The sequence below is a fragment of the Sminthopsis crassicaudata genome, chromosome 4, assembly GCF_048593235.1.
Source record: "Sminthopsis crassicaudata isolate SCR6 chromosome 4, ASM4859323v1, whole genome shotgun sequence".
Taxonomy (NCBI): domain Eukaryota; kingdom Metazoa; phylum Chordata; class Mammalia; order Dasyuromorphia; family Dasyuridae; genus Sminthopsis; species Sminthopsis crassicaudata.
The window spans coordinates 95,180,045-95,194,267 of NC_133620.1; the positions used below are offsets into that span (position 1 = coordinate 95,180,045).

General features: G+C 35.9%; 1 long non-coding RNA gene across 2 annotated transcripts in view; it reads right to left on the bottom strand.

Annotated features, from left to right (window-relative positions):
• Nucleotides 1–14,223, bottom strand: part of LOC141565538 (uncharacterized) — a 160,758-nt gene that overhangs the window by 121,408 nt on the left and 25,127 nt on the right. For both annotated transcript variants that reach the window (XR_012489050.1, XR_012489051.1), the window contains exon 2: nucleotides 788–956. This is a non-coding gene — a long non-coding RNA (uncharacterized LOC141565538). The remainder of the gene's footprint in view (nucleotides 1–787; nucleotides 957–14,223) is intronic.

Sequence of the window (14,223 nt, forward strand, 5' to 3'; positions counted from 1 at the left end):
CTGCCTTCCTTTGCTTTCTTCAAAGTTCCAACTAAAATCCTACATTCTTCAGGAAGCCTCCCTTAACCCCCTTAACTCTAGTGACTTCCCTTTGTTGGTTATTTCTAATTTATTCAATAAATCTAGCTGGTTTATTCAGAGTTTCTAAATAGTCTCCACCCTCTTATATTATGAGCTACCCAAAGGCAAGGGCTGTCGGTCATTTTTTTGTATCCCCAGCAATAAACACAGTAAGTGCTTTATAAATATTTATTAAATGACTAACAGAAGTTTTCCATTATTAAAATATAAGTTGCAAGATCTTTCTTACAAAACAAGGTGATTAAATAAATGTTTTAAATAATCTAAGATATATTTCTACTCTTCTCTTGACATTCTCTTCTAGCTTTAAAATGTGGTGATTTATTTTAAAAAGAGGATTGTTTTAAATAGGTCCTTCTCTCTCTCCATTTCTAAGAAATTTTTAAAAGCCAATAGATTGGTTTTTGAAAATGTGCTCTTCAGTTTGGAGCTATGCCCAAAGGGTTATCAAACTGTATATCCTTGGGTCCAGCAGTGTTACTACTGGGCTTATATCCCAAAGAGATCTTAAAAGAGGGAAAGGGACCCACATGTGGAAAAGCGTTTGTGGCAGCCCTTTTTGTAGTGGCAAAAACCTGGAACCTAAGTGGATGCCCATCAGTTGGAGAATGGCTGAATAAATTGTGGTATATGAATGTTATGGAATATTGTTGTTCTGTAAGAAATGATCAGGAGGATTATTTCAGAGAGGCTTGGAAAGACTTACATGAACTGATGTGAAATGAGCAGAACCAGATCATTGTACACAGCAACAAGATTATACGATGATCAGTTATGATGGACGTGGCTCTTTCCAACAATGAGATAATTCAGGCCAGTTGCAATGATCTTGTGATGATTTCAGTCATCTACATCCAGAGAGAGGACTGAAGGAACTGAAAATGGATGACAACATAGCATTTTCACTCTCTTTGCTGTGGTTTACTTGAATTTTATTTTCTTTCTCATTTTTAAACTTTTTGATCTGATTTTTCTTGTGCAGTAAGATAATTGTACAAATTTGTATGCCTATAGTGGACTTAACATATATTTTTACCTACCATGTTTAACATATATTGGATTACATGCCATAGGTTAGGGGGTGGAGGGAAAGGGAGGAAAATTGGAATACAATACATTGGAATTTCAAAGGTCAATGTTGAAAAATTATCCTTGCATATGTTTTGAAAATAAAAAACTTCAATAAAAAAGAAAAGAAAATGTGCTCTTAAAGAAAAGGATCTTATATGTACAAAAATGTTTGTGGCAGCCCTTTTTGTAGGGGCAAAGAACTGATAACTGAGTGGATGACCATCAATTGGAAAATGGCTGAAGAAGTTATGGTATATGAATGTTATGGAATATTATTATTCTGTAAGAAATGATCAGCATAATAAAAAAAAATTTAAAAAAAAAAAAAAAAAAAAAGAAATGATCAGCAAGATGATTTCAGAAAGCCCTGAAGATACTTAGATGAATTGATGCTAAGTGAAATGAGTAGAATCAATTCTCTTGATTGTACATAGCAACAATAAGATGTGATGATCCATTTGAATGGATCTGGCTCTTTTCAACAGAGAGTTGATTCAGGCCACTTCCAATGATCTTGTGATGGAGCCATCTGTACCCAGAGAGAAACATTGGGGGACTGAGTGTGGATCTCAACATAGTATTTTCACCTTTTTTTGTTGTCTGCTTGCATTTTGCTTTCTTACTCATTGTTTTCCTTTTTGATCTGATTTTTCTTAGCAAAATGTTAATTATGGAATATGTATAGAAAACTTGCAAATGTTTAACATATATTGGATTACTTGCCATTTATGGGAGGAAATGGGTGAGGGAAGGAGGGAGAAAAAATTTGGAACATAAGGTTTTGCAAAGATGAATGTTGAAAATTATCTATGCATGTTTTGAAAATAAAAAAAAAACTTTAAAAAAGATGGTGCTCTTAAAAATTAAAAAGAAAATGTGTTCTCAGATGTTCTCTTCTGGCATTTTAGACTAAGAGGATCTTTTATTTTTCCCTTTCTGAAAATTTCCACATTCTCATTCATCATCTCAGTTATCATCACTTGTTTCTAGGAGTCCAATGCCTGTCGGAGTCAAATGCCTGGTTGGTTGTATAAGATGTCCAGATTTGGAAGACCATTTCATAATTTGCATATACAAAATTTTGACATTTATCCATCATTAGTCAAGGAAATCGAGAATAAAAACCAACATTTCCTTGCCTTGATTCTCAAGGTACTTCTGGAGAAATTACTTGACCTAAGCTGCCTGAATATTAATTTGCATTTTGCATAGTTAGGTGTGGTTTGAGGAGCAAGATAACAGGAAAGACTATTTGACTTGGTCAGAAAACCTGGGTTTCTGACCCCCACTTAGAAGTTGGGTAATATAAAGGAAATCAATCAATAAGCATTTATTAAGTGCCTACCATGTGCCAAGGTTCTAGGGCTATGTAGAGATAAAAACAGAACACTCCCTGCCTGAAGGAGCTTATATCTTATGGGAGAAACAACCTGTACTCATGGAACTACAGTATATACAAAATAAATACTAGCTTATGGGGGGAGGGTCATGGCAGATGTGGGAATTAGGAAAGGTCTTGCCTAGGAGGTGCTCTTTATATGAGCTTTGAAAGAAGCTGAGGATTTTAAGAGAAAAAAACTGAGGAGATTATAGCATTGGGCACAGGAGAACAGCCAGGGAAAATGTGGACAAGGAGACAAGACAGACAGAAAGATGGCCAAAGAGGTCTGACCAGACCACAAAATTCATGAAAGAGAGGCATATGTAACTGATCTGGAAAGGCAACCTGCATGAAATGTGAAAAGGCTTTAAATGCCAACCAATTTGACAGCTCTATGATAATAAGAGATAATCTAAGACATACAGATTGGGGAGAAAAGGGTTCTAAACTCTCAATGTCTCATCTTCCTCATGTAAAATGATTGAATCCATGAATTCATCAACTCCATCTTACCCCACTAGATTTTGAGGATCAAATAAAATTATGTAAAGAACTACACAGGTAGTTCTGGGTGGTATAATAGAGGGCTGGGCCTGGAGTCAGGAAGATTCACCTTACAAAATTCAAATCCAGTCTCAGGCACTTACTAGCAATGTGACTCTGAGCAAGTCACTTAACCCTCAGTATGCCTCAGTAACCTCATTTATAAAATTAGTGGACAAGGAAATGGCAGACTACTCTACAATCTTTGCTAAGGAAATCCGGAATGAGGTCACAAAGAGTCAGACACAACCAAAATAAATGAACTACAATGCACTATATACATATAAATAATGACTAGTTCGGGCCAACTATCCATTATGGGGGGAAGAGTACATAAAAATGCCAGTTAATCAGGCTAGGTCATGGCAAGTTGATTTATAAGTAATTTAAAGTACACATCCAACAGTACACATCCCTGGGATTTACCTGCAAATAGACAATGAGCTGGAACCAGGGCTGTAGAGTTGGTTGGTTTGTCTTTGGAAACTGCCCAGTCCATTAAAGACCTTAAGCTTGTATCCGAAACAAAGGTCTAATATTCACAGATTTCTAGACTCAGAACTGGGTATAATCACCTTTTTTTTCTATTCTACTATGTTAAAGAAATTCTTGCTTTATTAATTTTTATTTATTTCTTAACTTCAGAATTTAAAAAAAAAATTTTTTAAAGCCATCAAGTTCAATCCTTTTACAAATGACAAAACAGAAATCGAAACAAAAATTAGGTTACTTTCCCAGGATCACACAACTGGTATGAGGCAGGATTTCAACCCAACTCTACCCCACTCCATATAACCCATACAATATCCACTACAAGAAGCTGCCTCCCAAAGAGAAATGACTTCATAAGCTTATTGATTTAGAGCAAGAAGGAATCTTAGAAGGCCAGAGTCCAGGCCCCTCAATTAAACTTATTTGCTATAGAACATAGGCTTAAAAGCTAAAGCCAACCAAACTCTTCATTTTATAGGTGGGAAAACTAAGACATGAGAAGTTAAGGCTTTACCAAATCTACGAAAGAAGAAAGTCTCAGAGACAGAATCTGAACCCAAGTTTTCTATTTTTAAGTATTTGGACTCCACAGACAGCACTGCTCTCCATTACATATCATGATTCCTCTTCTGATTGTCTTTGAATCCTAGTGTCTGAATGAATCAAGTTGATGATGGCCTAAAAGGCAATGGGAACATGCAGGATGCTTGTGAGCAGGCTGCCACACAGGGAAAATGACATACAGGCTGTAATCAAAGAAATCAATGATTGGGACAGTAAGGGACAACTAATAACAACTCAAATGCTCCATTTGGCTCTACCCAATGTAACATAAGGATGCTGGTGGCAGGCCCACTGGAGACAATGTATTTTAGGATATATAAGATAGTCACATAGGATGGGCAGCATGCATCTTCATGACTCACAGAAAACATATCCGTGAGGTAATAGATCATTTGGTATATAAGTATCATTGCTGGCAATAATAATAATGGTTATTTCTATTAATAGGGGTTCCATATTATTGTTTTATACAAAATTATGAAAAAGACTATTTCAGAGAAACTGGGAAGATTTATATGCATTGATGCAAGCTTTATAGAAAAACAATATCGTAAAAACAAAAAAAACTGTTAAATGCTTCTGATCAGCTTAATTTTCCCATTTGCTGCTGAAACATGGTACCTCTTGACAAGTAATGAACTCAAAGTGCAAATTGGAATATGGTCAATAATGGAATTTTTTTTGGCATGTTTATTGTAAGAGTTTTGTTGGTTTTTTTTTTTTTGAAAAAAAAAGAAAATTTAATTTTTGAAAAGATTCTAGAATTTTTATATTATGTATAATTATATATATATTATGTTAATATTTTCTATTATGCCTGAGAAATACTATTTCCTTCCTCATTTTTATCTATTGTTTCTTATGCCTACTAGCTCTTATCCAAACTTTATCCAACCTATATCTACAATAGCTGACTTGCAAATCTTTCCTTATTATTTATTTACATTATGTCCTGTGACCTGTTGCAGAAAATTAAACTAAATGTGCCAGCCAGAGGGGACAGTCATTTCTGTTTGTTAACTAGGTAGTGTAGTGAATAGAAACCGGGCCTAAAGTCAGGAAAACTTGAGATCAAACATTGCCTCACTACCTGAGCCATCTTGATCCAAATCATTTGATCTCTGTTTGCCTCAAGTTTACTTGGGAGGGAAGGAAGAAAAAAAGGAAAGGAGGGAGGGAGGGAGGAATATTATACTTTTCAGTTCCTTGGTATTTACTACTTTTCCTCACTTACAATATAATCTAATTGAATTCAATATAATAAGCCTTTTTAGACTAGAAATAAAAGTTTCCATGTATCCAAATACTGAGTGAGATTCAAATAAACTTCCAGGGAGAGAAAGGTCTTTTTATGCATCATTTCCAAGTATCCAACATAGATATGTTAAATTGCCCAATCAATAATGAAAAATGCTGAAACATTTGAAAGAATGTTTTTCAGAAGTTAGCACAGTTAGTCTAAGTTCTAAATAAATACTCACTGAATAGAGTAAGGGAAGAAAAAAAGAAGTCCCTGCCCTTTACCAACCTTGAGTTTATATACACAAATGAATACATACACTATATATATATATATATATATATATATATATATATATATATATATATACACACATATAAAAGTTAAGATGGGGGAGGGGTTGATGAGTAAACTAGTAGCTGGAGGTATTAGGTTATACCAGACATCCTAGAAGACTTCTCTGAATTTTGACATTCTGTTATCATCCTTAGAAAACCACCATCATACCACTATGTCTCAGATGTCTAAGATGACAGAAAAATAATGAATGTTGAAGGGGATGAAGGAAAACTAGAACACTAATACATTGTTGGTGGAGTTGTGAACTGATCCAACCATTCTGGAGAGCAATTTGGAACTATGCCCAAAGGGCCATCAAATTATGCACACCCTTTGATCCAGCAGTGCTACTATTGGGCTTATATCCCAAGGAAATACTAAAGAAGGGAAAGGGACCTGTATGTGCCAAAATGTTTGTGGCAGCCCTTTTTGCAGTGGCCAGAAACTGAGTGGATGCCCATCAGTTAGAGAATGGCTGAATAAGTTATGGTATAAGAATGTTATGGAATATTATTCTGTAAGAAATGACCTGCAGGATGAATTCAGAAAGGTTTGGAGAGACTTGCATGAACTGATGCTGAGTGAAATGAGCAGAACCAGAAGATCATTGTACACAGCAATAGTAAGATTGCACGATAATCAATACATGGCTCTTTTCAACAATGAGATGATTCAGGCCAGTCTCAATGATCTTGTGATGAAGAGAGACATCTGCGCCCAGAGAGAGGACTGTGGGAAATGAGTGTGGTTCACAACTTAGTGTTTCATTTTTTTGATGTTGTTTGCTTGATTTTTGTTTTCATTCTTTTTTTTCCCATTTAATCTGATTTTTCTTGTGCAGATGATAAATAGGAAGTATGTATAGAAGAATTGTACATGTTTAATATATATATATATATACATATATATATATATATATATATATATATGTATATATATATATATATTGGACTATTGCCAGCTAAAGGAGGGGGGTGAAAGAAGGGAGAAAAAAAAATTGTAACATAAGGTTTTGCAAGGGCAAATGTTTAAAACTATGCATATGTTTTGAAAATAAAAAGCTTAAAAAATTAAAATAAGAGAAAAAAGAAAACCACCATCACCAAAATGTATCATAGTTTCCAATACTGAAATCTACTAAATGAATCCAAAGCAAATCATTCTTCCCAGATCTGCCCATGACTCATCAGTAAGAGGCCCATGATTATGTTAGGCAGCTATGCAGACTTGTATCTTATCTAAAATGATTCAATGAAAAAGCACTTTACAAACATGAAATAAATCTTGTGAGTGGTTACAGGAATGAGAATAAAAAAATGAAGCATGAAGATATTAAGGAGATTTGTCCCCCAGATATAGGGGAAGGAGTGTTGATGCAAAAGAAGCAGAGTTATGTATTTAACCATCTCTTGCTCAAAACCTAGGGAAGCTGATGGCACAGTGGACAGAGCACCAGGTACGGAGTCAGAAAGACTCATCTTACTGAATTCAAATCTAGCCTCAAACACTCATTAGCTTTGTGACCTTGGGCAAGTCATTTAACCCTGTAAACTTCAGTTTCCTCATCTGTTTAAAAAAAAAAAAATGAGTTGGAGAAGGAAATGGCAAACCACTGCTAAGAAAACGCCAAATGAGGTTAAAAAAAAAAAAAAAAAGTAGACAAGACTGAAATGGCTCAACAACTCTAAATCTGCAGGCCCTTGTTCCTAATTAAAAGAATCTGCATGGAATTTCAATAATTTTCACCAAAGGACACTATAGTCTGAGGAAAGAGGAATTGGAAAAGATGGGGTTCGAATCTGATTCTGACCCTTGTTTCACTTTTAGATAAAGCCAGGAAAATAAGTTCATACAAATTTATTCAACTCCTATTATGTTCCAGACACTGTGATATGCAGCTGGAACATTAAGAAAGATCAAAGACAGTCCCCATCCTTAAGGAGCTCACAGACTAAAGAGGGAGATAACATACAAACTATGTACAAACAAACTGAATAGAAGATAAATTTAAAGTACATTGACAGGAAGGAGAGTCCAGAATTAAAAAGAATTGTTAAAAGTCTTGTGAAAGAATATGAGATTTTAACTGGAATTTAAAGTCAGGGGAACCAAGAGGTAGAAAAAAGAAGGGAGAACACTCCAAGACCAAGGAAACTCTTATCTGTGAAATGAGTTGGAGTTCTGGCAGTTGGGCTAGAACTCCAAGAAGCCTTTCCCTGTCCCCCTTAATGGTAGTGCCTTCCCTCTGAGACTATCTCCAAGTTACTCTGTGTATTTCTTTTTTGCACATAGTTTTTATATGTGGTCCTCCCCAATAAACTATGCTCTCATGGAGGGCAGAACTACTTTTTGCATTTCTTTATATACTTCTCAAGTAGCACAATGCCTAGTGTAGTCACTTAATAAGCGTTCCTGATAGTACTGTTCTATAAGAAACAATCAGCTGGATGATTTCAGAGAGGCCTGGAGAAACATGAACTGAATAAAGTGAGTAGAACCAAAAGAACATTAGACACAACAATAATAAGATTATACAATGATCACTTCTGATGGACGCGGCTCTTTTCAACAGTAAGATTCAGGACAATGGTCTTGTGATAGAGAGAGCCATTAGCACTCAGAGAACGAGGACATGGGGACTGGGGACTGAATGTAGATCACAACATAGTACTTTCACCTTTTTTGTTATAGTTTGCTTGCATTTTGTTTCCTTTCTCATTTTTTTTTCCTTTTTGATGTGGTTTTTCTTGTGCAGCAAGAGAATTGTGGAAATATGTATAGAAGAATTGCACATGTTTGGATTGTTATCTAGGAGAGGAAGTGAAGGGAAGAAGGCAGGGAGAAAAAAAATTTTGGAACACAAGGTTTTGCAAGGATGAATGTTGAAAATTATCTATGCATGTTTTGAAAATAAAATGCTTTAATTAAAAAAAAAATTCCTGGACTTGACCTGATTAAGAACCTTTCCAACTCTACATAGATGACCTTTTAAAACTATGCTTTATTATTAGAGGTGTGAATATTAATGTCTGCTTCAGATACCCACAAAGTCTTCATTCATGCTCAGTTCCCCAGAGAAAAGGTGATACTTATCAGGTGTTCAATTAGAATTTCACAGAGAGTTAGAAACCAGGCATTTCCCAGTGAATTTCCACCTCCTTAGAATCTATTTGCCCTCTAGATAAGAAAAAAGCAGACTCTAAGGTCAGAAGAAGTATGTTTAGATCTCCATCAGTACAATCAGTAATGTCAGCTTTGGGCTTCTCTCTCCTCTGTTTAGCGCCTGGGGTAGGGGAGTGAGTCTAAAACTTAATTTGTTTGTGGTTTTCAGGGACCAGGAAATGAGTTTTATAAATAACCATACTGACGACAAATTCTAAAGAGAAAATTACTACAAGATGAATTACTTTAGGACCACAACCTTAGGATCTTACCCAGAATGGTGGGGGCAAAATCTTTAGAAAGAGAGAAACCAACAAATTCTTAACCACCTTATCGCATTAAATTCTGTAGCAGCTTTAAACTAATAAGGGAAAGAATTGAAGTTCAATTATGACATTTTCTTAATTTTTTGGAGACTCTTCCCTTCATATTGCCCTCAAAGTATTCTTGCATTTCCAAGGATCAATATCAAGAATACAAGATTAAAAAATCATAACATTCCAGGCCTTCAAGGAGTTTATAATCTGATGGGGCAGTGAATAACATAAAACTAGGAATGAAAAAAAAGTTAAATTTGGTAATTGAGGCAGAAAGATTCAGGTGAAATGTGCTAAGAAAATCTGAAGAAAAAGGGATCATTTTCAGGGTTAAGGAGGGAAATCAAATAAAGAACAGGGAAAAAGGCTCTAAGGCAGCTAGCAATCCCACCACAACTAAAAGTACTCTCTTTTGGGTTACCAAGCATCTCTTATCTGCTCAATCTGATTATTTTTATAGAAGCCACATCCTATCAGAGAGAACTTTTGAAACTGTCAACTCCCTTTTCTCCTGAACACTTTCTCCTCACAAGGTTTCCAAGACACTGTTCATCCTAATTCTAGCTGAAGGTCCCCTTTCTTTGTAATCATAGCACAGTACCTGGCATATTTAATTTATTCATTAATAGTTGACTGTTTTGCTAGATCATCACCCACCAACTGGCCCCCAGGCCTTGGTTTAGAGCCTTCTTCACTTTATTTAGCTCATTTGTTCCCTGTGTATATAAAACACACACACACAATGTGTATATGTGTATGTGTGTGTGTGTGTATATATATACATATATATATATATATGTATATACATACACATCTACCTATATTTTAAAAATATCTACTCCAATCCTGAATTATCAACTATCTGTTGAACCTCTTTACTTAGATGGCCCATAGATATTTCAAAGTCAACATATCCCAAACAAAATTAATTGTATTCATCCCTCTTCTTCAAACTTCAAACATCTAGAGACAAGTTACTAATGCCTTCTTCTTAATATGAAAGAGTTAGCTAGGCCAAGATGACAAATGATGTCCAATAAGTTCCCAGAATAAATGAAAGGGTTGAATTTGATGGCCTCTAGGTCTGTTCCAGTTCTAAATCTATGATCCCTGTGAAGATCATCACTTAGTTGATTGCAGCTATTTTGGCCATGACAATTCTGAATGACAATGTAGGTGCTATTATCCTTATCCCCATTTTACAGATGAAGAAACTAAAGAAGAGATACAAATGGGTGTGTGTGTGTGTATTTGTATGACACCCAATTCATCAAGGTACTTTGGGGGGAAAATGTGGGATTTAGAGTCAGGGGACCTCAGCTGGGATCCTGGCTCTGTAAAGCAGTAGCTATGTAACCTCAGAAATCACTTCATTTTTATGGGGTTTACTTTCTCATCTGCAATCTAGATAATCCCTCACATCCATTCTAGGCCTAAATCCATGATCTTCTGTTCATATCCTGGCAAATCATATTACCACATTACCAAAAGCATAACACAATATAAGTGGGTACTGATTCTCAAACAATTTTGAAACACATTTGTACACTCAAGTTACCATCATTATAACATAAGGAGCGTGGGTAACAAAGGCTCCTTACCAAGTTTGTCTCTTATCTTTTAGATACTTAAGAACTTCAAATAAACAGAGCCAGTAAAATATTAATTTCATATATCTTCTTCTGGGATAAGACAACTAATCTTTTTATTCTTTGACATTCCACAAAAGGTAGTCATTTTGACCTTTTTATTTCATTTTGAACCTTCAATATTTCATCTTTGAGAAATAAATTAACAATCAGTATTATGGATCTGGCTCTTAACAAGACAATTCCAATAACTTTGGGATGGAAAATGCTATCTACATCCAGAGAAAGATCTATAGAAACTGGATGTGGATGAAAACAGTATTTTCACTTTATTTGTTTCTTTGCTTTTTCTTTCTCACAGTTTTTTGAGAGAAGTAAGGAAGGGAGGGAGAAAAACTTAGACAAAAAATTTTACAAAAAATGAATAGATGATTGGGTTTAACATATATTTCTACCATGCTTAATATATATCAGACTACTTGCCATCTAAGGGAGGCCATGAGGAAAGAAGGGGAAAATTGGAACATAGGGTCTTGCAAGGGCTAATGTTGAAGATTTGTCCATGCATATGTTTTGAAAAATAAAAACCTAATAAGAAAAAAAATGAAATAAAAATTTTAAAATTAAAAAAAATAAGTTAATGATCAAAAGATTCAAGACCAAGATTATTTTTTCTTAGAACTCTGCTTACAAAAAGGCAGGAGCCTAGGATGTAAGAAAATGCAAGGAATTCTAGGTTTGTCTTTTTTCTCCCCTTGCACTGGTGAATCATTCATTGCAAGGCTCAGTCTCAACCACCGACTCTTCCCTCCCTATTACTAAATACTTCCTTTCTTCTCTTTTGTTGTTGCAGTTATTGTCAAGAGCATTTCATAAGATGTCAGAAATGTTATTGAAAGCATTTAAAGTAAAAGACATATCACCTTGGAAACTGGAATGACAAAGAAACATGGGTTTCATTGGGTTGTTTTTTTAAATCCCTATTTCTTGGTTCAGTTTCACATAAACTTTTTAAGCTTTCTGCCTTGTATTCAATCATCTGCTCAGGGTAGGAGAGGGTGTCTGCAAGAGTAAGTCATCTTTCACATCCTGTGCTTCTGTGAAATGACTTGCTGCTCTGGTTTCCCCATTTCCTTCAGGACCTGCTGCAGAGCTTGTCGTCAAAAGACCTGGGTTCAAGAGCTCAGTCACTTGCTGCTACCAGCTGAGTCAACAGGGACCAGGCACTTAGTTTCATTTTCCTCATCTGGAAAACTGAAATAACTATACTATCTACCTGAAGTCACTATTATGAGAAAAGCACTTTGTAAGTTCTAGAATATGACATAAATGAGCTTTTACAATTAAATTCAACAAAGAGTTATTAAGTGCCTCTTATGTGGAGAACACCAGGCATAAGAATATAAAGGCATTTTTTTTAACATTTCAGAAGAACTCAGTGAAGGAAAAATAATTATTAGTTTTTCTTTCCTGAAATAATATGATGATATTTGACCTAGTCAGCCAATATATGGCAGTGTGAGCTTTTACAAACACAGGGGTCCCTTTCAAACAATCTATTAATGTCAAAACTATGATAGACCATATATTTAGAGTCAGAAAAAAATTTCTAGGAGATGCAGTCTAGGTTTTTCATTTGCAGATGAGGAACTTTTAAGTTAAGTGCCTTGCCCAGGGTAACATAGTAGTTGTGTCTGAAGCCATATTTTGAACAAGTCTTCCTGACCCTAAATTCAGTACTAAGTTTGGCTAGATCAGCACAATGGAAAGAATACTGGTTCTGGAGTAAAGAAGACCTAGATAAGCTCCAAGTTCTCCCCCTATTTCCATCATTGAGTAATCTATTCTCCTTTAATATTCATATGATTTGTATTGATCAACCAATCAAAATTCTAGTAACTGTTGTTTATAGACCTGCATGTGATGTCTCTTCCTTCCTCAAAAAGTTTGGTCCCTCACTGATACATTATTGGTGGAACTGTGAATACATCCAGCCATTCTGGAGAGCGATTTGGAACTATGCTCAAAAAGTTATCAAACTGTGCATACCCTTTGATCTGGCAGTGTTTCGACTGGGCTTATATCCCAAAGAGATCTTAAAGGAGGGAAAGAGACCTGGATGTGCCAAAATGTTTGTGGCAGCCCTCTTTGTGGTGGCCAGAAACTGGAAACTGAGTGGATGCCCCTCAATTGGAGAATGGCTGAATAAGTTGTGGTATATGAATGTTATGGAATATTATTGTTCTGTAAGAAATGACCAACAAGATGATCTCAGAAAGGCCTAGAGAGACCTACATGAACTGATGCTGAGTGAAATGAGCAGGAGCAGGAGATCATTATATACTTCAACAATACTATATGATGATCAATTCTGATGGACGTAGCCCTCTTCAACAATGAGATGAACCAAATAAGTTCCAATAGAGCAGTAATGAATTGAACCAGCTACATCCATTGAAGTAACTCTGGGAAATAAATATAAACCACTACATAGAATTCCCAATCCCTCTATTTTTGTCCACCTGCATTTTTTATTTCTTTCACAGGTTACTTGTATACTATTTCAAAGTCCAATTCTTCTTGTGCAGCAAAATAACTGCATGGACATCTGTAAAATTTAATATATTTAACATGTATTGGTCAACCTGCCATCTGGGGGAGGGGGTGGGTGGAAGGAGGGGAAAAATTGGAACAAAAGGTTTTACAGTTGTCAATGCTGAAAAATTACTCATGCATATATCTTGTAAATAAAAAGCTATTTAAAAAAAAAGTTTGGTCCCTGACTCACAAATTTTCCCTCTTCCCCAACTCCTGTTCTCCTACTAGAGACTTCAACACACATACTGACTCTCAAGCACTCAATTCCTCAGTTTACTTCTCCTGATCTATTCCACCTCTTCAGCTCAGCCACACATAAATGACCATATCTTTGACCTCACTATCAACCACAAACCAGACCCAAGCATTCAGACATCACTCCACATGACCATATTCTATTGCTTTTCTATCTCTTTCTTTGCCTTCCTTTACAAAACTCCACTAGGAGTCCATAAAGCGACCTTCAAATCCTAACCCCTCAGTTTTCTCCCAGGCCATCTCCCCTCTGCTAGCCACTCTCTCCTCTATCCTGACCCCTTACTGTGGTCTTCTCTAGAGTTCCTGGCCTCCTCATGATATCATTAAGCATGTCTTGTCAAGATTTAACCTTGGATCATTCCCAACATGCAATGACTTCATTCCTGCACACATGCTGCTGAGAGAAGGTGGAGAAAATCACATGGCCATTCTGAATGAGAGCACTACAAATATCTTACACAACCTCAACAAGGCCCTTACCGCTCTTTGATAGAGCTTCTCCCTAGGCCAAAACCTCCCAGATCACCTACCTCACTATCCCACTCTCTACAGCAACTCTTCCAAACCTTTTCACCCCTCTTCAACCTC